Here is a 24,815-nt window from a genome sequence, read left to right as displayed (position 1 = left end):
CCAATTAAGGAGGCCATTTAGTCAGCAGCAGCAGAAGTCCTGTGCCTGGACGCTCCAACAGCGGCCAGACACAAGCAGAAGCAGAAGCAGCAGAAGCAGCAGCAGCACCACCTTTTGTTTTTTGGCTGCAGCAGCAGCAAGGCCCACAGGGCTGGCTAGCTGGCTAGCCAGCAAGCAGGTAGCAATGAAAGTAGGAATCTTTCTTTTTAACCCTGTAAGGGGGTGGTGCACTGTACCCGAAGATACTGCCATATCGGGTCAATGCATAGGGCGACGGAAGCAAGCTTCGAAATCGGCCCCCGTTCTCAAAAATCCATTTAATATATGGTCCCCAGATAGGGGACGTATCAGATATTAAACTGATAAGAACAGATACTACACTTGATCTTAGCCAAAAGGCCGAGAAGCGATAACCGTGAAAGGGGCGGGCCCAACAAGGTGCCCTTCATGGGCACTATCACTGCTTGCTGTCAGGGAGGCTGCCAGACAATTTTCCATGCACACTCTGGGCTGGGGGGCAGTCAACCACCAGTACACACAGCAGAACCTAAACCCATACCATTATTGCTAAGCAGCAAGACAGGGGCCCATTGCACTCCCACGGGGCCTTTTTAAATGCAATCCATAACCCGGATTTGCCAGGAACCCTTCTTACTCCTCCTACTTGCATGTGACACTGGGCTTAGGATCTGCATAGGAAACACACACACAAGCACACACCTACCTTTGTTGCCTGCAGATGCCTCCTTGGCTGTCCCCAAACGGTATCAAACCAACACCCACGGGAAGCTGTAAGCATAGAGGACATGCCTGCACCCCATTGGACTTACCTGTGTGGGTTAAACCCGGGTTATTTGACAACCTATGGCGGTGATGGTTCTGCTCAGGCAGAGCAGTGCTGATGCTCCTCATAAAGCTGTCGCTGCTGTGAAGGTTCTAGGTGACATCACAAATCCCTATGGTTACATACACAACAAAGCTGGGTTGTTGTTGTTTACACTCTGCAAGGCCTGTGGAAGTGAGTGACATCATAGCACTGTAGTTCTGAGGGTTCTAGATGGATGCAACAATCTCCTGTTGCTTCTATGAAGGCCATAATAGACGACATCACCAAACAGCTCCATAGTCACATACACAGCAAAGGAGAGATGTTGTTTACACCTAGTGATGTCAGTGGTATTGAGTGACATCACAGCACAGTGCTAAGGCTCCTGGGCCTGGACACAGCAGCGGCTGCAATATCTCAACGGAGAATACGTTTATATATATGTGTGTGTGTGCGCGTATATATATATATATATATATATATATATATATATATATATTCTCCGCCGAAATCACTTTTAAACCCATTTCCACCTTTTTTTCCCTTCTCTTCCTCTTACTTTTTTTTCACGTTTTTTTACGTTTTTCTCCTTTTCGCCTCTTTTCTGGGCGTATTATTCTTCTTTTTCTTCTTTTTTTTCGTCTAATGCATACCCCATCAGTGCAGCAATGCTTATTCAATACCGCCAGCAGATGGAGACACTGGGGGATAATTTTCTAAGGATTTATACTGATTTTTCCTGTCTGAATTTGTCGCACAGAAAGTTGCAGGCCAAATATGTGTGACATTTCTGCGACTTTAGCTTCTAGAGCATTTTTACAACATTATACATAGGTGCTGAATACATAAAAAGCGACTGTTCAGCGACAGACAAGTCGCATCGGCTGAAAGTAGGCCAGAATGTCAGTCCATGTTGGAGCAGGTTTAGATACAGTCTAAAGTATAGATCTCAAAGTCTGTGCACAGAATTTAGCAAGGGCCTCGCACCTTCTGATGCATCAGGTAGGTGCACAATAGCATAGCCTAACCCTCTGTACTTTGGTCTATATTGATGCGGGACATAGACAGCCAGCTGATGACCAATCCATTAGTGCAATGGATGGCTGGAAGCATTTGTCTTTGCCTTTGCAATACCACAGAAGCAATGCATGGTCAATGTACAGCAATGACACACCTGTGTGAACAGCCAGGAGACCCCCCCCCCCATGTTATGTTACATAGTTACATAGTTAGTACGGTCGAAAAAAGACATATGTCCATCAAGTTCAACCAGGGAATTAAGGGGTAGGGGTGTGGCGCGATATTGGGGAAGGGATGAGATTTTATATTTCTTCATAAGCATTAATCTTATTTTGTCAATTAGGAACATTCAGCACCCACCCGCTATCAAGGCAGCTGCCTATCATGTCATGCCCTACCTGCACAGGTGTGCTGGCTACTCAAATGATCCAATTAAGGAGGCCATTTAGTCGTCAGCAGCAGCAGAAGTCCTGTGCCTGGACGCTCCAACAGCGGCCAGACACAAGCAGAAGCAGAAGCAGCAGAAGCAGCAGAAGCAGCAGCAGCACCACCTTTTGTTTTTTGGCTGCAGCAGCAGCAAGGCCCACAGGGCTGGCTAGCTGGCTAGCCAGCAAGCAGGTAGCAATGAAAGTAGGAATCTTTCTTTTTAACCCTGTAAGGGGGTGGTGCACTGTACCCGAAGATACTGCCATATCGGGTCAATGCATAGGGCGACGGAAGCAAGCTTCGAAATCGGCCCCCGTTCTCAAAAATCCATTTAATATATGGTCCCCAGATAGGGGACGTATCAGATATTAAACTGATAAGAACAGATACTACACTTGATCTTAGCCAAAAGGCCGAGAAGCGATAACCGTGAAAGGGGCGGGCCCAACAAGGTGCCCTTCATGGGCACTATCACTGCTTGCTGTCAGGGAGGCTGCCAGACAATTTTCCATGCACACTCTGGGCTGGGGGGCAGTCAACCACCAGTACACACAGCAGAACCTAAACCCATACCATTATTGCTAAGCAGCAAGACAGGGGCCCATTGCACTCCCACGGGGCCTTTTTAAATGCAATCCATAACCCGGATTTGCCAGGAACCCTTCTTACTCCTCCTACGTGCATGTGACACTGGGCTTAGGATCTGCATAGGAAACACACACACAAGCACACACCTACCTTTGTTGCCTGCAGATGCCTCCTTGGCTGTCCCCAAACGGTATCAAACCAACACCCACGGGAAGCTGTAAGCATAGAGGACATGCCTGCACCCCATTGGACTTACCTGTGTGGGTTAAACCCGGGTTATTTGACAACCTATGGCGGTGATGGTTCTGCTCAGGCAGAGCAGTGCTGATGCTCCTCATAAAGCTGTCGCTGCTGTGAAGGTTCTAGGTGACATCACAAATCCCTATGGTTACATACACAACAAAGCTGGGTTGTTGTTGTTTACACTCTGCAAGGCCTGTGGAAGTGAGTGACATCATAGCACTGTAGTTCTGAGGGTTCTAGATGGATGCAACAATCTCCTGTTGCTTCTATGAAGGCCATAATAGACGACATCACCAAACAGCTCCATAGTCACATACACAGCAAAGGAGAGATGTTGTTTACACCTAGTGATGTCAGTGGTATTGAGTGACATCACAGCACAGTGCTAAGGCTCCTGGGCCTGGACACAGCAGCGGCTGCAATATCTCAACGGAGAATACGTTTATATATATGTGTGTGTGTGCGCGTATATATATATATATATATATATATATATATATATATTCTCCGCCGAAATCACTTTTAAACCCATTTCCACCTTTTTTTCCCTTCTCTTCCTCTTACTTTTTTTTCACGTTTTTTTACGTTTTTCTCCTTTTCGCCTCTTTTCTGGGCGTATTATTCTTCTTTTTCTTCTTTTTTTTCGTCTAATGCATACCCCATCAGTGCAGCAATGCTTATTCAATACCGCCAGCAGATGGAGACACTGGGGGATAATTTTCTAAGGATTTATACTGATTTTTCCTGTCTGAATTTGTCGCACAGAAAGTTGCAGGCCAAATATGTGTGACATTTCTGCGACTTTAGCTTCTAGAGCATTTTTACAACATTATACATAGGTGCTGAATACATAAAAAGCGACTGTTCAGCGACAGACAAGTCGCATCGGCTGAAAGTAGGCCAGAATGTCAGTCCATGTTGGAGCAGGTTTAGATACAGTCTAAAGTATAGATCTCAAAGTCTGTGCACAGAATTTAGCAAGGGCCTCGCACCTTCTGATGCATCAGGTAGGTGCACAATAGCATAGCCTAACCCTCTGTACTTTGGTCTATATTGATGCGGGACATAGACAGCCAGCTGATGACCAATCCATTAGTGCAATGGATGGCTGGAAGCATTTGTCTTTGCCTTTGCAATACCACAGAAGCAATGCATGGTCAATGTACAGCAATGACACACCTGTGTGAACAGCCAGGAGACCCCCCCCCCCCCCATGTTATGTTACATAGTTACATAGTTAGTACGGTCGAAAAAAGACATATGTCCATCAAGTTCAACCAGGGAATTAAGGGGTAGGGGTGTGGCGCGATATTGGGGAAGGGATGAGATTTTATATTTCTTCATAAGCATTAATCTTATTTTGTCAATTAGGAACATTCAGCACCCACCCGCTATCAAGGCAGCTGCCTATCATGTCATGCCCTACCTGCACATGTGTGCTGGATACTCAAATGATCCAATTAAGGAGGCCATTTAGTCAGCAGCAGCAGAAGTCCTGTGCCTGGACGCTCCAACAGCGGCCAGACACAAGCAGAAGCAGAAGCAGCAGAAGCACCACCTTTTGTTTTTTGGCTGCAGCAGCAGCAAGGCCCACAGGGCTGGCTAGCTGGCTAGCCAGCAAGCAGGTAGCAATGAAAGTAGGAATCTTTCTTTTTAACCCTGTAAGGGGGTGGTGCACTGTACCCGAAGATACTGCCATATCGGGTCAATGCATAGGGCGACGGAAGCAAGCTTCGAAATCGGCCCCCGTTCTCAAAAATCCATTTAATATATGGTCCCCAGATAGGGGACGTATCAGATATTAAACTGATAAGAACAGATACTACACTTGATCTTAGCCAAAAGGCCGAGAAGCGATAACCGTGAAAGGGGCGGGCCCAACAAGGTGCCCTTCATGGGCACTATCACTGCTTGCTGTCAGGGAGGCTGCCAGACAATTTTCCATGCACACTCTGGGCTGGGGGGCAGTCAACCACCAGTACACACAGCAGAACCTAAACCCATACCATTATTGCTAAGCAGCAAGACAGGGGCCCATTGCACTCCCACGGGGCCTTTTTAAATGCAATCCATAACCCGGATTTGCCAGGAACCCTTCTTACTCCTCCTACTTGCATGTGACACTGGGCTTAGGATCTGCATAGGAAACACACACACAAGCACACACCTACCTTTGTTGCCTGCAGATGCCTCCTTGGCTGTCCCCAAACGGTATCAAACCAACACCCACGGGAAGCTGTAAGCATAGAGGACATGCCTGCACCCCATTGGACTTACCTGTGTGGGTTAAACCCGGGTTATTTGACAACCTATGGCGGTGATGGTTCTGCTCAGGCAGAGCAGTGCTGATGCTCCTCATAAAGCTGTCGCTGCTGTGAAGGTTCTAGGTGACATCACAAATCCCTATGGTTACATACACAACAAAGCTGGGTTGTTGTTGTTTACACTCTGCAAGGCCTGTGGAAGTGAGTGACATCATAGCACTGTAGTTCTGAGGGTTCTAGATGGATGCAACAATCTCCTGTTGCTTCTATGAAGGCCATAATAGACGACATCACCAAACAGCTCCATAGTCACATACACAGCAAAGGAGAGATGTTGTTTACACCTAGTGATGTCAGTGGTATTGAGTGACATCACAGCACAGTGCTAAGGCTCCTGGGCCTGGACACAGCAGCGGCTGCAATATCTCAACGGAGAATACGTTTATATATATATGTGTGTGTGTGCGCGTATATATATATATATATATATATATATATATATATATATATATATATATATATATTTCTCCGCCGAAATCACTTTTAAACCCATTTCCACCTTTTTTTCCCTTCTCTTCCTCTTACTTTTTTTTCACGTTTTTTTACGTTTTTCTCCTTTTCGCCTCTTTTCTGGGCGTATTATTCTTCTTTTTCTTCTTTTTTTTCGTCTAATGCATACCCCATCAGTGCAGCAATGCTTATTCAATACCGCCAGCAGATGGAGACACTGGGGGATAATTTTCTAAGGATTTATACTGATTTTTCCTGTCTGAATTTGTCGCACAGAAAGTTGCAGGCCAAATATGTGTGACATTTCTGCGACTTTAGCTTCTAGAGCATTTTTACAACATTATACATAGGTGCTGAATACATAAAAAGTGACTGTTCAGCGACAGACAAGTCGCATCGGCTGAAAGTAGGCCAGAATGTCAGTCCATGTTGGAGCAGGTTTAGATACAGTCTAAAGTATAGATCTCAAAGTCTGTGCACAGAATTTAGCAAGGGCCTCGCACCTTCTGATGCATCAGGTAGGTGCACAATAGCATAGCCTAACCCTCTGTACTTTGGTCTATATTGATGCGGGACATAGACAGCCAGCTGATGACCAATCCATTAGTGCAATGGATGGCTGGAAGCATTTGTCTTTGCCTTTGCAATACCACAGAAGCAATGCATGGTCAATGTACAGCAATGACACACCTGTGTGAACAGCCAGGAGACCCCCCCCCCCCCATGTTATGTTACATAGTTACATAGTTAGTACGGTCGAAAAAAGACATATGTCCATCAAGTTCAACCAGGGAATTAAGGGGTAGGGGTGTGGCGCGATATTGGGGAAGGGATGAGATTTTATATTTCTTCATAAGCATTAATCTTATTTTGTCAATTAGGAACATTCAGCACCCACCCGCTATCAAGGCAGCTGCCTATCATGTCATGCCCTACCTGCACAGGTGTGCTGGCTACTCAAATGATCCAATTAAGGAGGCCATTTAGTCAGCAGCAGCAGAAGTCCTGTGCCTGGACGCTCCAACAGCGGCCAGACACAAGCAGAAGCAGCAGAAGCAGCAGCAGCACCACCTTTTGTTTTTTGGCTGCAGCAGCAGCAAGGCCCACAGGGCTGGCTAGCTGGCTAGCCAGCAAGCAGGTAGCAATGAAAGTAGGAATCTTTCTTTTTAACCCTGTAAGGGGGTGGTGCACTGTACCCGAAGATACTGCCATATCGGGTCAATGCATAGGGCGACGGAAGCAAGCTTCGAAATCGGCCCCCGTTCTCAAAAATCCATTTAATATATGGTCCCCAGATAGGGGACGTATCAGATATTAAACTGATAAGAACAGATACTACACTTGATCGTAGCCAAAAGGCCGAGAAGCGATAACCGTGAAAGGGGCGGGCCCAACAAGGTGCCCTTCATGGGCACTATCACTGCTTGCTGTCAGGGAGGCTGCCAGACAATTTTCCATGCACACTCTGGGCTGGGGGGCAGTCAACCACCAGTACACACAGCAGAACCTAAACCCATACCATTATTGCTAAGCAGCAAGACAGGGGCCCATTGCACTCCCACGGGGCCTTTTTAAATGCAATCCATAACCCGGATTTGCCAGGAACCCTTCTTACTCCTCCTACTTGCATGTGACACTGGGCTTAGGATCTGCATAGGAAACACACACACAAGCACACACCTACCTTTGTTGCCTGCAGATGCCTCCTTGGCTGTCCCCAAACGGTATCAAACCAACACCCACGGGAAGCTGTAAGCATAGAGGACATGCCTGCACCCCATTGGACTTACCTGTGTGGGTTAAACCCGGGTTATTTGACAACCTATGGCGGTGATGGTTCTGCTCAGGCAGAGCAGTGCTGATGCTCCTCATAAAGCTGTCGCTGCTGTGAAGGTTCTAGGTGACATCACAAATCCCTATGGTTACATACACAACAAAGCTGGGTTGTTGTTGTTTACACTCTGCAAGGCCTGTGGAAGTGAGTGACATCATAGCACTGTAGTTCTGAGGGTTCTAGATGGATGCAACAATCTCCTGTTGCTTCTATGAAGGCCATAATAGACGACATCACCAAACAGCTCCATAGTCACATACACAGCAAAGGAGAGATGTTGTTTACACCTAGTGATGTCAGTGGTATTGAGTGACATCACAGCACAGTGCTAAGGCTCCTGGGCCTGGACACAGCAGCGGCTGCAATATCTCAACGGAGAATACGTTTATATATATATGTGTGTGTGTGCGCGTATATATATATATATATATATATATATATATATATATATATATTTCTCCGCCGAAATCACTTTTAAACCCATTTCCACCTTTTTTTCCCTTCTCTTCCTCTTACTTTTTTTTCACGTTTTTTTACGTTTTTCTCCTTTTCGCCTCTTTTCTGGGCGTATTATTCTTCTTTTTCTTCTTTTTTTTCGTCTAATGCATACCCCATCAGTGCAGCAATGCTTATTCAATACCGCCAGCAGATGGAGACACTGGGGGATAATTTTCTAAGGATTTATACTGATTTTTCCTGTCTGAATTTGTCGCACAGAAAGTTGCAGGCCAAATATGTGTGACATTTCTGCGACTTTAGCTTCTAGAGCATTTTTACAACATTATACATAGGTGCTGAATACATAAAAAGCGACTGTTCAGCGACAGACAAGTCGCATCGGCTGAAAGTAGGCCAGAATGTCAGTCCATGTTGGAGCAGGTTTAGATACAGTCTAAAGTATAGATCTCAAAGTCTGTGCACAGAATTTAGCAAGGGCCTCGCACCTTCTGATGCATCAGGTAGGTGCACAATAGCATAGCCTAACCCTCTGTACTTTGGTCTATATTGATGCGGGACATAGACAGCCAGCTGATGACCAATCCATTAGTGCAATGGATGGCTGGAAGCATTTGTCTTTGCCTTTGCAATACCACAGAAGCAATGCATGGTCAATTTACAGCAATGACACACCTGTGTGAACAGCCAGGAGACCCCCCCCCCCCCCATGTTATGTTACATAGTTACATAGTTAGTACGGTCGAAAAAAGACATATGTCCATCAAGTTCAACCAGGGAATTAAGGGGTAGGGGTGTGGCGCGATATTGGGGAAGGGATGAGATTTTATATTTCTTCATAAGCATTAATCTTATTTTGTCAATTAGGAACATTCAGCACCCACCCGCTATCAAGGCAGCTGCCTATCATGTCATGCCCTACCTGCACAGGTGTGCTGGCTACTCAAATGATCCAATTAAGGAGGCCATTTAGTCAGCAGCAGCAGAAGTCCTGTGCCTGGACGCTCCAACAGCGGCCAGACACAAGCAGAAGCAGAAGCAGCAGAAGCAGCAGCAGCACCACCTTTTGTTTTTTGGCTGCAGCAGCAGCAAGGCCCACAGGGCTGGCTAGCTGGCTAGCCAGCAAGCAGGTAGCAATGAAAGTAGGAATCTTTCTTTTTAACCCTGTAAGGGGGTGGTGCACTGTACCCTAAGATACTGCCATATCGGGTCAATGCATAGGGCGACGGAAGCAAGCTTCGAAATCGGCCCCCGTTCTCAAAAATCCATTTAATATATGGTCCCCAGATAGGGGACGTATCAGATATTAAACTGATAAGAACAGATACTACACTTGATCTTAGCCAAAAGGCCGAGAAGCGATAACCGTGAAAGGGGCGGGCCCAACAAGGTGCCCTTCATGGGCACTATCACTGCTTGCTGTCAGGGAGGCTGCCAGACAATTTTCCATGCACACTCTGGGCTGGGGGGCAGTCAACCACCAGTACACACAGCAGAACCTAAACCCATACCATTATTGCTAAGCAGCAAGATAGGGGCCCATTGCACTCCCACGGGACCTTTTTAAATGCAATCCATAACCCGGATTTGTCAGGAACCCTTCTTACTCCTCCTACTTGCATGTGACACTGGGCTTAGGATCTGCATAGGAAACACACACACAAGCACACACCTACCTTTGTTGCCTGCAGATGCCTCCTTGGCTGTCCCCAAACGGTATCAAACCAACACCCACGGGAAGCTGTAAGCATAGAGGACATGCCTGCACCCCATTGGACTTACCTGTGTGGGTTAAACCCGGGTTATTTGACAACCTATGGCGGTGATGGTTCTGCTCAGGCAGAGCAGTGCTGATGCTCCTCATAAAGCTGTCGCTGCTGTGAAGGTTCTAGGTGACATCACAAATCCCTATGGTTACATACACAACAAAGCTGGGTTGTTGTTGTTTACACTCTGCAAGGCCTGTGGAAGTGAGTGACATCATAGCACTGTAGTTCTGAGGGTTCTAGATGGATGCAACAATCTCCTGTTGCTTCTATGAAGGCCATAATAGACGACATCACCAAACAGCTCCATAGTCACATACACAGCAAAGGAGAGATGTTGTTTACACCTAGTGATGTCAGTGGTATTGAGTGACATCACAGCACAGTGCTAAGGCTCCTGGGCCTGGACACAGCAGCGGCTGCAATATCTCAACGGAGAATACGTTTATATATATGTGTGTGTGTGCGCGTATATATATATATATATATATATATATATATATATATATATATATATATTTCTCCGCCGAAATCACTTTTAAACCCATTTCCACCTTTTTTTCCCTTCTCTTCCTCTTACTTTTTTTTCAAGTTTTTTTACGTTTTTCTCCTTTTCGCCTCTTTTCTGGGCGTATTATTCTTCTTTTTCTTCTTTTTTTTCGTCTAATGCATACCCCATCAGTGCAGCAATGCTTATTCAATACCGCCAGCAGATGGAGACACTGGGGGATAATTTTCTAAGGATTTATACTGATTTTTCCTGTCTGAATTTGTCGCACAGAAAGTTGCAGGCCAAATATGTGTGACATTTCTGCGACTTTAGCTTCTAGAGCATTTTTACAACATTATACATAGGTGCTGAATACATAAAAAGCGACTGTTCAGCGACAGACAAGTCGCATCGGCTGAAAGTAGGCCAGAATGTCAGTCCATGTTGGAGCAGGTTTAGATACAGTCTAAAGTATAGATCTCAAAGTCTGTGCACAGAATTTAGCAAGGGCCTCGCACCTTCTGATGCATCAGGTAGGTGCACAATAGCATAGCCTAACCCTCTGTACTTTGGTCTATATTGATGCGGGACATAGACAGCCAGCTGATGACCAATCCATTAGTGCAATGGATGGCTGGAAGCATTTGTCTTTGCCTTTGCAATACCACAGAAGCAATGCATGGTCAATGTACAGCAATGACACACCTGTGTGAACAGCCAGGAGACCCCCCCCCCCCCCCATGTTATGTTACATAGTTACATAGTTAGTACGGTCGAAAAAAGACATATGTCCATCAAGTTCAACCAGGGAATTAAGGGGTAGGGGTGTGGCGCGATATTGGGGAAGGGATGAGATTTTATATTTCTTCATAAGCATTAATCTTATTTTGTCAATTAGGAACATTCAGCACCCACCCGCTATCAAGGCAGCTGCCTATCATGTCATGCCCTACCTGCACAGGTGTGCTGGCTACTCAAATGATCCAATTAAGGAGGCCATTTAGTCAGCAGCAGCAGAAGTCCTGTGCCTGGACGCTCCAACAGCGGCCAGACACAAGCAGCAGCAGAAGCAGCAGCAGCACCACCTTTTGTTTTTTGGCTGCAGCAGCAGCAAGGCCCACAGGGCTGGCTAGCTGGCTAGCCAGCAAGCAGGTAGCAATGAAAGTAGGAATCTTTCTTTTTAACCCTTTAAGGGGGTGGTGCACTGTACCCGAAGATACTGCCATATCGGGTCAATGCATAGGGCGACGGAAGCAAGCTTCGAAATCGGCCCCCGTTCTCAAAAATCCATTTAATATATGGTCCCCAGATAGGGGACGTATCAGATATTAAACTGATAAGAACAGATACTACACTTGATCTTAGCCAAAAGGCCGAGAAGCGATAACCGTGAAAGGGGCGGGCCCAACAAGGTGCCCTTCATGGGCACTATCACTGCTTGCTGTCAGGGAGGCTGCCAGACAATTTTCCATGCACACTCTGGGCTGGGGGGCAGTCAACCACCAGTACACACAGCAGAACCTAAACCCATACCATTATTGCTAAGCAGCAAGACAGGGGCCCATTGCACTCCCACGGGGCCTTTTTAAATGCAATCCATAACCCGGATTTGCCAGGAACCCTTCTTACTCCTCCTACTTGCATGTGACACTGGGCTTAGGATCTGCATAGGAAACACACACACAAGCACACACCTACCTTTGTTGCCTGCAGATGCCTCCTTGGCTGTCCCCAAACGGTATCAAACCAACACCCACGGGAAGCTGTAAGCATAGAGGACATGCCTGCACCCCATTGGACTTACCTGTGTGGGTTAAACCCGGGTTATTTGACAACCTATGGCGGTGATGGTTCTGCTCAGGCAGAGCAGTGCTGATGCTCCTCATAAAGCTGTCGCTGCTGTGAAGGTTCTAGGTGACATCACAAATCCCTATGGTTACATACACAACAAAGCTGGGTTGTTGTTGTTTACACTCTGCAAGGCCTGTGGAAGTGAGTGACATCATAGCACTGTAGTTCTGAGGGTTCTAGATGGATGCAACAATCTCCTGTTGCTTCTATGAAGGCCATAATAGACGACATCACCAAACAGCTCCATAGTCACATACACAGCAAAGGAGAGATGTTGTTTACACCTAGTGATGTCAGTGGTATTGAGTGACATCACAGCACAGTGCTAAGGCTCCTGGGCCTGGACACAGCAGCGGCTGCAATATCTCAACGGAGAATACGTTTATATATATGTGTGTGTGTGCGCGTATATATATATATATATATATATATATATATATATATATATATATATTTCTCCGCCGAAATCACTTTTAAACCCATTTCCACCTTTTTTTCCCTTCTCTTCCTCTTACTTTTTTTTCAAGTTTTTTTACGTTTTTCTCCTTTTCGCCTCTTTTCTGGGCGTATTATTCTTCTTTTTCTTCTTTTTTTTCGTCTAATGCATACCCCATCAGTGCAGCAATGCTTATTCAATACCGCCAGCAGATGGAGACACTGGGGGATAATTTTCTAAGGATTTATACTGATTTTTCCTGTCTGAATTTGTCGCACAGAAAGTTGCAGGCCAAATATGTGTGACATTTCTGCGACTTTAGCTTCTAGAGCATTTTTACAACATTATACATAGGTGCTGAATACATAAAAAGCGACTGTTCAGCGACAGACAAGTCGCATCGGCTGAAAGTAGGCCAGAATGTCAGTCCATGTTGGAGCAGGTTTAGATACAGTCTAAAGTATAGATCTCAAAGTCTGTGCACAGAATTTAGCAAGGGCCTCGCACCTTCTGATGCATCAGGTAGGTGCACAATAGCATAGCCTAACCCTCTGTACTTTGGTCTATATTGATGCGGGACATAGACAGCCAGCTGATGACCAATCCATTAGTGCAATGGATGGCTGGAAGCATTTGTCTTTGCCTTTGCAATACCACAGAAGCAATGCATGGTCAATGTACAGCAATGACACACCTGTGTGAACAGCCAGGAGACCCCCCCCCCCCCCCATGTTATGTTACATAGTTACATAGTTAGTACGGTCGAAAAAAGACATATGTCCATCAAGTTCAACCAGGGAATTAAGGGGTAGGGGTGTGGCGCGATATTGGGGAAGGGATGAGATTTTATATTTCTTCATAAGCATTAATCTTATTTTGTCAATTAGGAACATTCAGCACCCACCCGCTATCAAGGCAGCTGCCTATCATGTCATGCCCTACCTGCACAGGTGTGCTGGCTACTCAAATGATCCAATTAAGGAGGCCATTTAGTCAGCAGCAGCAGAAGTCCTGTGCCTGGACGCTCCAACAGTGGCCAGACACAAGCAGAAGCAGAAGCAGAAGCAGCAGAAGCAGCAGCAGCACCACCTTTTGTTTTTTGGCTGCAGCAGCAGCAAGGCCCACAGGGCTGGCTAGCTGGCTAGCCAGCAAGCAGGTAGCAATGAAAGTAGGAATCTTTCTTTTTAACCCTGTAAGGGGGTGGTGCACTGTACCCGAAGATACTGCCATATCGGGTCAATGCATAGGGCGACGGAAGCAAGCTTCGAAATCGGCCCCCGTTCTCAAAAATCCATTTAATATATGGTCCCCAGATAGGGGACGTATCAGATATTAAACTGATAAGAACAGATACTACACTTGATCTTAGCCAAAAGGCCGAGAAGCGATAACCGTGAAAGGGGCGGGCCCAACAAGGTGCCCTTCATGGGCACTATCACTGCTTGCTGTCAGGGAGGCTGCCAGACAATTTTCCATGCACACTCTGGGCTGGGGGGCAGTCAACCACCAGTACACACAGCAGAACCTAAACCCATACCATTATTGCTAAGCAGCAAGACAGGGGCCCATTGCACTCCCACGGGGCCTTTTTAAATGCAATCCATAACCCGGATTTGCCAGGAACCCTTCTTACTCCTCCTACTTGCATGTGACACTGGGCTTAGGATCTGCATAGGAAACACACACACAAGCACACACCTACCTTTGTTGCCTGCAGATGCCTCCTTGGCTGTCCCCAAACGGTATCAAACCAACACCCACGGGAAGCTGTAAGCATAGAGGACATGCCTGCACCCCATTGGACTTACCTGTGTGGGTTAAACCCGGGTTATTTGACAACCTATGGCGGTGATGGTTCTGCTCAGGCAGAGCAGTGCTGATGCTCCTCATAAAGCTGTCGCTGCTGTGAAGGTTCTAGGTGACATCACAAATCCCTATGGTTACATACACAACAAAGCTGGGTTGTTGTTGTTTACACTCTGCAAGGCCTGTGGAAGTGAGTGACATCATAGCACTGTAGTTCTGAGGGTTCTAGATGGATGCAACAATCTCCTGTTGCTTCTATGAAGGCCATAATAGACGACATCACCAAACAGCTCCATAGTCACATACACAGCAAAGGAGAGATGTTGTTTACACCTAGTGATGTCAGTGGTATTGAGTGACATCACAGCACAGTGCTAAGGCTCCTGGGCCTGGACACAGCAGCGGCTGCAATATCTCAACGGAGAATACGTTTATATATATGTGTGTGTGTGCGCGTATATATATATATATATATATATATATATATATATATATATATTTCTCCGCCGAAATCACTTTTAAACCCATTTCCACCTTTTTTTCCCTTCTCTTCCTCTTACTTTTTTTTCAAGTTTTTTTACGTTTTTCTCCTTTTCGCCTCTTTTCTGGGCGTATTATTCTTCTTTTTCTTCTTTTTTTTCGTCTAATGCATACCCCATCAGTGCAGCAATGCTTATTCAATACCGCCAGCAGATGGAGACACTGGGGGATAATTTTCTAAGGATTTATACTGATTTTTCCTGTCTGAATTTGTCGCACAGAAAGTTGCAGGCCAAATATGTGTGACATTTCTGCGACTTTAGCTTCTAGAGCATTTTTACAACATTATACATAGGTGCTGAATACATAAAAAGCGACTGTTCAGCGACAGACAAGTCGCATCGGCTGAAAGTAGGCCAGAATGTCAGTCCATGTTGGAGCAGGTTTAGATACAGTCTAAAGTATAGATCTCAAAGTCTGTGCACAGAATTTAGCAAGGGCCTCGCACCTTCTGATGCATCAGGTAGGTGCACAATAGCATAGCCTAACCCTCTGTACTTTGGTCTATATTGATGCGGGACATAGACAGCCAGCTGATGACCAATCCATTAGTGCAATGGATGGCTGGAAGCATTTGTCTTTGCCTTTGCAATACCACAGAAGCAATGCATGGTCAATGTACAGCAATGACACACCTGTGTGAACAGCCAGGAGACCCCCCCCCCCCCCCCATGTTATGTTACATAGTTACATAGTTAGTACGGTCGAAAAAAGACATATGTCCATCAAGTTCAACCAGGGAATTAAGGGGTAGGGGTGTGGCGCGATATTGAGGAAGGGATGAGATTTTATATTTCTTCATAAGCATTAATCTTATTTTGTCAATTAGGAACATTCAGCACCCACCCGCTATCAAGGCAGCTGCCTATCATGTCATGCCCTACCTGCACAGGTGTGCTGGCTACTCAAATGATCCAATTAAGGAGGCCATTTAGTCAGCAGCAGCAGAAGTCCTGTGCCTGGACGCTCCAACAGTGGCCAGACACAAGCAGAAGCAGAAGCAGCAGAAGCAGCAGCAGCAGCACCACCTTTTGTTTTTTGGCTGCAGCAGCAGCAAGGCCCACAGGGCTGGCTAGCTGGCTAGCCAGCAAGCAGGTAGCAATGAAAGTAGGAATCTTTCTTTTTAACCCTGTAAGGGGGTGGTGCACTGTACCCGAAGATACTGCCATATCGGGTCAATGCATAGGGCGACGGAAGCAAGCTTCGAAATCGGCCCCCGTTCTCAAAAATCCATTTAATATATGGTCCCCAGATAGGGGACGTATCAGATATTAAACTGATAAGAACAGATACTACACTTGATCTTAGCCAAAAGGCCGAGAAGCGATAACCGTGAAAGGGGCGGGCCCAACAAGGTGCCCTTCATGGGCACTATCACTGCTTGCTGTCAGGGAGGCTGCCAGACAATTTTCCATGCACACTCTGGGCTGGGGGGCAGTCAACCACCAGTACACACAGCAGAACCTAAACCCATACCATTATTGCTAAGCAGCAAGACAGGGGCCCATTGCACTCCCACGGGGCCTTTTTAAATGCAATCCATAACCCGGATTTGCCAGGAACCCTTCTTACTCCTCCTACTTGCATGTGACACTGGGCTTAGGATCTGCATAGGAAACACACACACAAGCACACACCTACCTTTGTTGCCTGCAGATGCCTCCTTGGCTGTCCCCAAACGGTATCAAACCAACACCCACGGGAAGCTGTAAGCATAGAGGACATGCCTGCACCCCATTGGACTTACCTGTGTGGGTTAAACCCGGGTTATTTGACAACCTATGGCGGTGATGGTTCTGCTCAGGCAGAGCAGTGCTGATGCTCCTCATAAAGCTGTCGCTGCTGTGAAGGTTCTAGGTGACATCACAAATCCCTATGGTTACATACACAACAAAGCTGGGTTGTTGTTGTTTACACTCTGCAAGGCCTGTGGAAGTGAGTGACATCATAGCACTGTAGTTCTGAGGGTTCTAGATGGATGCAACAATCTCCTGTTGCTTCTATGAAGGCCATAATAGACGACATCACCAAACAGCTCCATAGTCACATACACAGCAAAGGAGAGATGTTGTTTACACCTAGTGATGTCAGTGGTATTGAGTGACATCACAGCACAGTGCTAAGGCTCCTGGGCCTGGACACAGCAGCGGCTGCAATATCTCAACGGAGAATACGTTTATATATATGTGTGTGTGTGCGCGTATATATATATATATATATATATATATATATATATATATATATATATATTTCTCCGCCGAAATCACTTTTAACCCCTTAAGGACACATGACGTACTGGAACGTCATGTGTCCACTCCCGATCTATAACGCGGGGCCACGGCGTGGCCCCGCGTCATAGCGGGTCGGGCCCGGCCTCTAACAACGGCCGGGACCCGTGGCTAATAGCGCGCGGCATTGATCGCTGTGCCGCGCGCTATTAACCCTTTAGACGCGGCGTTCAAAGTTGAACGCCGCGTCTAAAGTGAAACCGAAAGCATCCCGGCTAGCTCAGTGGGCTGTTCGGGATAGCCGCGGTGAAATCGCGGCATCCCGAACAGCTGACAGGACAGCGGGAGGGCCCCTACCTGCCTCCTCGCTGTCCGATCGTCGAATGACTGCTCAGTGCCTGAGATCCAGGCATGAGCAGTCATCCGGCAGAATCGTTGATCACTGGTTTCTTATGAGAAACCAGTGATCAACATAGAAGATCAGTGTGTGCAGTGTTATAGGTCCCTATGGGACCTATAACACTGCAAAAAAAAAGTGCAAAAAAAAAGTGAATAAAGATCATTTAACTCCTCCCCTATTAAAAGTTTGAATCACCCCCCTTTTCCAATAAAAAAAAAAACACAGTGTAAATAAAAATAAAAATAAACATATGTGGTATCACCGCGTGCGGAAATGTCCGAATTATAAAAATATATCATTAATTAAACCGCTCGGTCAATGGCGTGCGCGCAAAAAAATTCCAAAGTCCAAAATAGTGCATTTTTGGTCACTTTTTATATCATTTAAAAATGAATAAAAAGTGATCAATAAGTCCTATCAATGCAAAAATGGTACCGTTAAAAACTTCAGATCACGGCGCAAAAAATGAGCCCTCATACCGCCCCATACACGGAAAAATAAAAAAGTTATAGGGGTCAGAAGATGACAATTTTAAACGTATTAATTTTCCTGCATGTAGTTATGATTTTTTCCAGAAGTACGACAAAATCAAACCTATATAAGTAGGGTATAATTTTAATCGTATGGACCTACAGAATACATATCAGGTGTCATTTTTACCGAAAAATGTACTACGTAGAAACGGAAGCCCCCAAAAGTTACAAAACAGCGTTTTTTTTTTCAATTTTGTCGCACAATGATTTTTTTTCCCGCTTCACCATAGATTTTTGGGCAAAATGACTGACGTCATTACAAAGTAGAATTGGTGGCGCAAAAAATAAGCCATCATATGGATTTTTAGGTGTAAATTTGAAAGAGTTATGATTTTTTAAAGGCAAGGAGCAAAAAACGAAAATGCAAAAACGGAAAAACCTCCGGTCCTTAAGGGGTTAAACCCATTTCCACCTTTTTTTCCCTTCTCTTCCTCTTACTTTTTTTTCACGTTTTTTTACGTTTTTCTCCTTTTCGCCTCTTTTCTGGGCGTATTATTCTTCTTTTTCTTCTTTTTTTTCGTCTAATGCATACCCCATCAGTGCAGCAATGCTTATTCAATACCGCCAGCAGATGGAGACACTGGGGGATAATTTTCTAAGGATTTATACTGATTTTTCCTGTCTGAATTTGTCGCACAGAAAGTTGCAGGCCAAATATGTGTGACATTTCTGCGACTTTAGCTTCTAGAGCATTTTTACAACATTATACATAGGTGCTGAATACATAAAAAGCGACTGTTCAGCGACAGACAAGTCGCATCGGCTGAAAGTAGGCCAGAATGTCAGTCCATGTTGGAGCAGGTTTAGATACAGTCTAAAGTATAGATCTCAAAGTCTGTGCACAGAATTTAGCAAGGGCCTCGCACCTTCTGATGCATCAGGTAGGTGCACAATAGCATAGCCTAACCCTCTGTACTTTGGTCTATATTGATGCGGGACATAGACAGCCAGCTGATGACCAATCCATTAGTGCAATGGATGGCTGGAAGCATTTGTCTTTGCCTTTGCAATACCACAGAAGCAATGCATGGTCAATGTACAGCAATGACACACCTGTGTGAACAGCCAGGAGACCCCCCCCCCCCCCATGTTATGTTACATAGTTACATAGTTAGTACGGTCGAAAAAAGACATATGTCCATCAAGTTCAACCAGGGAATTAAGGGGTAGGGGTGTGGCGCGATATTGGGGAAGGGATGAGATTTTATATTTCTTCATAAGCATTAATCTTATTTTGTCAATTAGGAACATTCAGCACCCACCCGCTATCAAGGCAGCTGCCTATCATGTCATGCCCTACCTGCACAGGTGTGCTGGCTACTCAAATGATCCAATTAAGGAGGCCATTTAGTCAGCAGCAGCAGAAGTCCTGTGCCTGGACGCTCCAACAGCGGCCAGACACAAGCAGCAGCAGAAGCAGCAGCAGCACCACCTTTTGTTTTTTGGCTGCAGCAGCAGCAAGGCCCACAGGGCTGGCTAGCTGGCTAGCCAGCAAGCAGGTAGCAATGAAAGTAGGAATCTTTCTTTTTAACCCTGTAAGGGGGTGGTGCACTGTACCCGAAGATACTGCCATATCGGGTCAATGCATAGGGCGACGGAAGCAAGCTTCGAAATCGGCCCCCGTTCTCAAAAATCCATTTAATATATGGTCCCCAGATAGGGGACGTATCAGATATTAAACTGATAAGAACAGATACTACACTTGATCTTAGCCAAAAGGCCGAGAAGCGATAACCGTGAAAGGGGCGGGCCCAACAAGGTGCCCTTCATGGGCACTATCACTGCTTGCTGTCAGGGAGGCTGCCAGACAATTTTCCATGCACACTCTGGGCTGGGGGGCAGTCAACCACCAGTACACACAGCAGAACCTAAACCCATACCATTATTGCTAAGCAGCAAGACAGGGGCCCATTGCACTCCCACGGGGCCTTTTTAAATGCAATCCATAACCCGGATTTGCCAGGAACCCTTCTTACTCCTCCTACTTGCATGTGACACTGGGCTTAGGATCTGCATAGGAAACACACACACAAGCACACACCTACCTTTGTTGCCTGCAGATGCCTCCTTGGCTGTCCCCAAACGGTATCAAACCAACACCCACGGGAAGCTGTAAGCATAGAGGACATGCCTGCACCCCATTGGACTTACCTGTGTGGGTTAAACCCGGGTTATTTGACAACCTATGGCGGTGATGGTTCTGCTCAGGCAGAGCAGTGCTGATGCTCCTCATAAAGCTGTCGCTGCTGTGAAGGTTCTAGGTGACATCACAAATCCCTATGGTTACATACACAACAAAGCTGGGTTGTTGTTGTTTACACTCTGCAAGGCCTGTGGAAGTGAGTGACATCATAGCACTGTAGTTCTGAGGGTTCTAGATGGATGCAACAATCTCCTGTTGCTTCTATGAAGGCCATAATAGACGACATCACCAAACAGCTCCATAGTCACATACACAGCAAAGGAGAGATGTTGTTTACACCTAGTGATGTCAGTGGTATTGAGTGACATCACAGCACAGTGCTAAGGCTCCTGGGCCTGGACACAGCAGCGGCTGCAATATCTCAACGGAGAATACGTTTATATATATGTGTGTGTGTGCGCGTATATATATATATATATATATATATATATATATATATATTTCTCCGCCGAAATCACTTTTAAACCCATTTCCACCTTTTTTTCCCTTCTCTTCCTCTTACTTTTTTTTCACGTTTTTTTACGTTTTTCTCCTTTTCGCCTCTTTTCTGGGCGTATTATTCTTCTTTTTCTTCTTTTTTTTCGTCTAATGCATACCCCATCAGTGCAGCAATGCTTATTCAATACCGCCAGCAGATGGAGACACTGGGGGATAATTTTCTAAGGATTTATACTGATTTTTCCTGTCTGAATTTGTCGCACAGAAAGTTGCAGGCCAAATATGTGTGACATTTCTGCGACTTTAGCTTCTAGAGCATTTTTACAACATTATACATAGGTGCTGAATACATAAAAAGCGACTGTTCAGCGACAGACAAGTCGCATCGGCTGAAAGTAGGCCAGAATGTCAGTCCATGTTGGAGCAGGTTTAGATACAGTCTAAAGTATAGATCTCAAAGTCTGTGCACAGAATTTAGCAAGGGCCTCGCACCTTCTGATGCATCAGGTAGGTGCACAATAGCATAGCCTAACCCTCTGTACTTTGGTCTATATTGATGCGGGACATAGACAGCCAGCTGATGACCAATCCATTAGTGCAATGGATGGCTGGAAGCATTTGTCTTTGCCTTTGCAATACCACAGAAGCAATGCATGGTCAATGTACAGCAATGACACACCTGTGTGAACAGCCAGGAGACCCCCCCCCCCCCCATGTTATGTTACATAGTTACATAGTTAGTACGGTCGAAAAAAGACATATGTCCATCAAGTTCAACCAGGGAATTAAGGGGTAGGGGTGTGGCGCGATATTGGGGAAGGGATGAGATTTTATATTTCTTCATAAGCATTAATCTTATTTTGTCAATTAGGAACATTCAGCACCCACCCGCTATCAAGGCAGCTGCCTATCATGTCATGCCCTACCTGCACAGGTGTGCTGGCTACTCAAATGATCCAATTAAGGAGGCCATTTAGTCAGCAGCAGCAGAAGTCCTGTGCCTGGACGCTCCAACAGCGGCCAGACACAAGCAGCAGCAGAAGCAGCAGCAGCACCACCTTTTGTTTTTTGGCTGCAGCAGCAGCAAGGCCCACAGGGCTGGCTAGCTGGCTAGCCAGCAAGCAGGTAGCAATGAAAGTAGGAATCTTTCTTTTTAACCCTGTAAGGGGGTGGTGCACTGTACCCGAAGATACTGCCATATCGGGTCAATGCATAGGGCGACGGAAGCAAGCTTCGAAATCGGCCCCCGTTCTCAAAAATCCATTTAATATATGGTCCCCAGATAGGGGACGTATCAGATATTAAACTGATAAGAACAGATACTACACTTGATCTTAGCCAAAAGGCCGAGAAGCGATAACCGTGAAAGGGGCGGGCCCAACAAGGTGCCCTTCATGGGCACTATCACTGCTTGCTGTCAGGGAGGCTGCCAGACAATTTTCCATGCACACTCTGGGCTGGGGGGCAGTCAACCACCAGTACACACAGCAGAACCTAAACCCATACCATTATTGCTAAGCAGCAAGACAGGGGCCCATTGCACTCCCACGGGGCCTTTTTAAATGCAATCCATAACCCGGATTTGCCAGGAACCCTTCTTACTCCTCCTACTTGCATGTGACACTGGGCTTAGGATCTGCATAGGAAACACACACACAAGCACACACCTACCTTTGTTGCCTGCAGATGCCTCCTTGGCTGTCCCCAAACGGTATCAAACCAACACCCACGGGAAGCTGTAAGCATAGAGGACATGCCTGCACCCCATTGGACTTACCTGTGTGGGTTAAACCCGGGTTATTTGACAACCTATGGCGGTGATGGTTCTGCTCAGGCAGAGCAGTGCTGATGCTCCTCATAAAGCTGTCGCTGCTGTGAAGGTTCTAGGTGACATCACAAATCCCTATGGTTACATACACAACAAAGCTGGGTTGTTGTTGTTTACACTCTGCAAGGCCTGTGGAAGTGAGTGACATCATAGCACTGTAGTTCTGAGGGTTCTAGATGGATGCAACAATCTCCTGTTGCTTCTATGAAGGCCATAATAGACGACATCACCAAACAGCTCCATAGTCACATACACAGCAAAGGAGAGATGTTGTTTACACCTAGTGATGTCAGTGGTATTGAGTGACATCACAGCACAGTGCTAAGGCTCCTGGGCCTGGACACAGCAGCGGCTGCAATATCTCAACGGAGAATACGTTTATATATATGTGTGTGTGTGCGCGTATATATATATATATATATATATATATATATATATATATATATATATATATATATATTTCTCCGCCGAAATCACTTTTAAACCCATTTCCACCTTTTTTTCCCTTCTCTTCCTCTTACTTTTTTTTCACGTTTTTTTACGTTTTTCTCCTTTTCGCCTCTTTTCTGGGCGTATTATTCTTCTTTTTCTTCTTTTTTTTCGTCTAATGCATACCCCATCAGTGCAGCAATGCTTATTCAATACCGCCAGCAGATGGAGACACTGGGGGATAATTTTCTAAGGATTTATACTGATTTTTCCTGTCTGAATTTGTCGCACAGAAAGTTGCAGGCCAAATATGTGTGACATTTCTGCGACTTTAGCTTCTAGAGCATTTTTACAACATTATACATAGGTGCTGAATACATAAAAAGCGACTGTTCAGCGACAGACAAGTCGCATCGGCTGAAAGTAGGCCAGAATGTCAGTCCATGTTGGAGCAGGTTTAGATACAGTCTAAAGTATAGATCTCAAAGTCTGTGCACAGAATTTAGCAAGGGCCTCGCACCTTCTGATGCATCAGGTAGGTGCACAATAGCATAGCCTAACCCTCTGTACTTTGGTCTATATTGATGCGGGACATAGACAGCCAGCTGATGACCAATCCATTAGTGCAATGGATGGCTGGAAGCATTTGTCTTTGCCTTTGCAATACCACAGAAGCAATGCATGGTCAATGTACAGCAATGACACACCTGTGTGAACAGCCAGGAGACCCCCCCCCCCCCCCATGTTATGTTACATAGTTACATAGTTAGTACGGTCGAAAAAAGACATATGTCCATCAAGTTCAACCAGGGAATTAAGGGGTAGGGGTGTGGCGCGATATTGGGGAAGGGATGAGATTTTATATTTCTTCATAAGCATTAATCTTATTTTGTCAATTAGGAACATTCAGCACCCACCCGCTATCAAGGCAGCTGCCTATCATGTCATGCCCTACCTGCACAGGTGTGCTGGCTACTCAAATGATCCAATTAAGGAGGCCATTTAGTCGTCAGCAGCAGCAGAAGTCCTGTGCCTGGACGCTCCAACAGTGGCCAGACACAAGCAGAAGCAGAAGCAGCAGAAGCAGCAGCAGCAGCACCACCTTTTGTTTTTTGGCTGCAGCAGCAGCAGCAAGGCCCACAGGGCTGGCTAGCTGGCTAGCCAGCAAGCAGGTAGCAATGAAAGTAGGAATCTTTCTTTTTAACCCTGTAAGGGGGTGGTGCACTGTACCCGAAGATACTGCCATATCGGGTCAATGCATAGGGCGACGGAAGCAAGCTTCGAAATCGGCCCCCGTTCTCAAAAATCCATTTAATATATGGTCCCCAGATAGGGGACGTATCAGATATTAAACTGATAAGAACAGATACTACACTTGATCTTAGCCAAAAGGCCGAGAAGCGATAACCGTGAAAGGGGCGGGCCCAACAAGGTGCCCTTCATGGGCACTATCACTGCTTGCTGTCAGGGAGGCTGCCAGACAATTTTCCATGCACACTCTGGGCTGGGGGGCAGTCAACCACCAGTACACACAGCAGAACCTAAACCCATACCATTATTGCTAAGCAGCAAGACAGGGGCCCATTGCACTCCCACGGGGCCTTTTTAAATGCAATCCATAACCCGGATTTGCCAGGAACCCTTCTTACTCCTCCTACGTGCATGTGACACTGGGCTTAGGATCTGCATAGGAAACACAC

General features: G+C 45.9%; 11 non-coding genes across 11 annotated transcripts; all 11 read right to left on the bottom strand.

The window, feature by feature from the left end:
- Positions 1-220: 220 nt before the first annotated feature.
- On the bottom strand, positions 221-411 carry LOC130344567 (U2 spliceosomal RNA). Its single transcript, XR_008883468.1, has one exon. It is a non-coding gene; the product is annotated as a U2 spliceosomal RNA (small nuclear RNA).
- Positions 412-2,506: 2,095 nt separating this feature from the next.
- LOC130344566 (U2 spliceosomal RNA) lies at positions 2,507-2,697 on the bottom strand. The gene has a single exon (XR_008883467.1). It is a non-coding gene; the product is annotated as a U2 spliceosomal RNA (small nuclear RNA).
- Positions 2,698-4,770: 2,073 nt separating this feature from the next.
- Positions 4,771-4,961, bottom strand: LOC130344565 (U2 spliceosomal RNA). Its single transcript, XR_008883466.1, has one exon. It is a non-coding gene; the product is annotated as a U2 spliceosomal RNA (small nuclear RNA).
- A 2,096-nt stretch (positions 4,962-7,057) lies between these two features.
- Positions 7,058-7,248, bottom strand: LOC130344518 (U2 spliceosomal RNA). The gene has a single exon (XR_008883432.1). It is a non-coding gene; the product is annotated as a U2 spliceosomal RNA (small nuclear RNA).
- Positions 7,249-9,339: 2,091 nt separating this feature from the next.
- On the bottom strand, positions 9,340-9,530 carry LOC130344520 (U2 spliceosomal RNA). The gene has a single exon (XR_008883433.1). It is a non-coding gene; the product is annotated as a U2 spliceosomal RNA (small nuclear RNA).
- Positions 9,531-11,617: 2,087 nt separating this feature from the next.
- LOC130344564 (U2 spliceosomal RNA) lies at positions 11,618-11,808 on the bottom strand. The gene has a single exon (XR_008883465.1). It is a non-coding gene; the product is annotated as a U2 spliceosomal RNA (small nuclear RNA).
- Positions 11,809-13,908: 2,100 nt separating this feature from the next.
- On the bottom strand, positions 13,909-14,099 carry LOC130344562 (U2 spliceosomal RNA). The gene has a single exon (XR_008883464.1). It is a non-coding gene; the product is annotated as a U2 spliceosomal RNA (small nuclear RNA).
- A 2,094-nt stretch (positions 14,100-16,193) lies between these two features.
- Positions 16,194-16,384, bottom strand: LOC130344561 (U2 spliceosomal RNA). The gene has a single exon (XR_008883463.1). It is a non-coding gene; the product is annotated as a U2 spliceosomal RNA (small nuclear RNA).
- Positions 16,385-19,758: 3,374 nt separating this feature from the next.
- LOC130344560 (U2 spliceosomal RNA) lies at positions 19,759-19,949 on the bottom strand. The gene has a single exon (XR_008883462.1). It is a non-coding gene; the product is annotated as a U2 spliceosomal RNA (small nuclear RNA).
- Positions 19,950-22,025: 2,076 nt separating this feature from the next.
- On the bottom strand, positions 22,026-22,216 carry LOC130344558 (U2 spliceosomal RNA). The gene has a single exon (XR_008883460.1). It is a non-coding gene; the product is annotated as a U2 spliceosomal RNA (small nuclear RNA).
- Positions 22,217-24,329: 2,113 nt separating this feature from the next.
- Positions 24,330-24,520, bottom strand: LOC130344557 (U2 spliceosomal RNA). Its single transcript, XR_008883459.1, has one exon. It is a non-coding gene; the product is annotated as a U2 spliceosomal RNA (small nuclear RNA).
- Between the last annotated feature and the right edge of the window lie 295 nt (positions 24,521-24,815).

Source organism: Hyla sarda, unplaced genomic scaffold (assembly GCF_029499605.1).
Source record: "Hyla sarda isolate aHylSar1 unplaced genomic scaffold, aHylSar1.hap1 scaffold_722, whole genome shotgun sequence".
Lineage (NCBI taxonomy): Eukaryota > Metazoa > Chordata > Amphibia > Anura > Hylidae > Hyla > Hyla sarda.
This window is presented reverse-complemented; position numbering and strand designations above follow the sequence as displayed.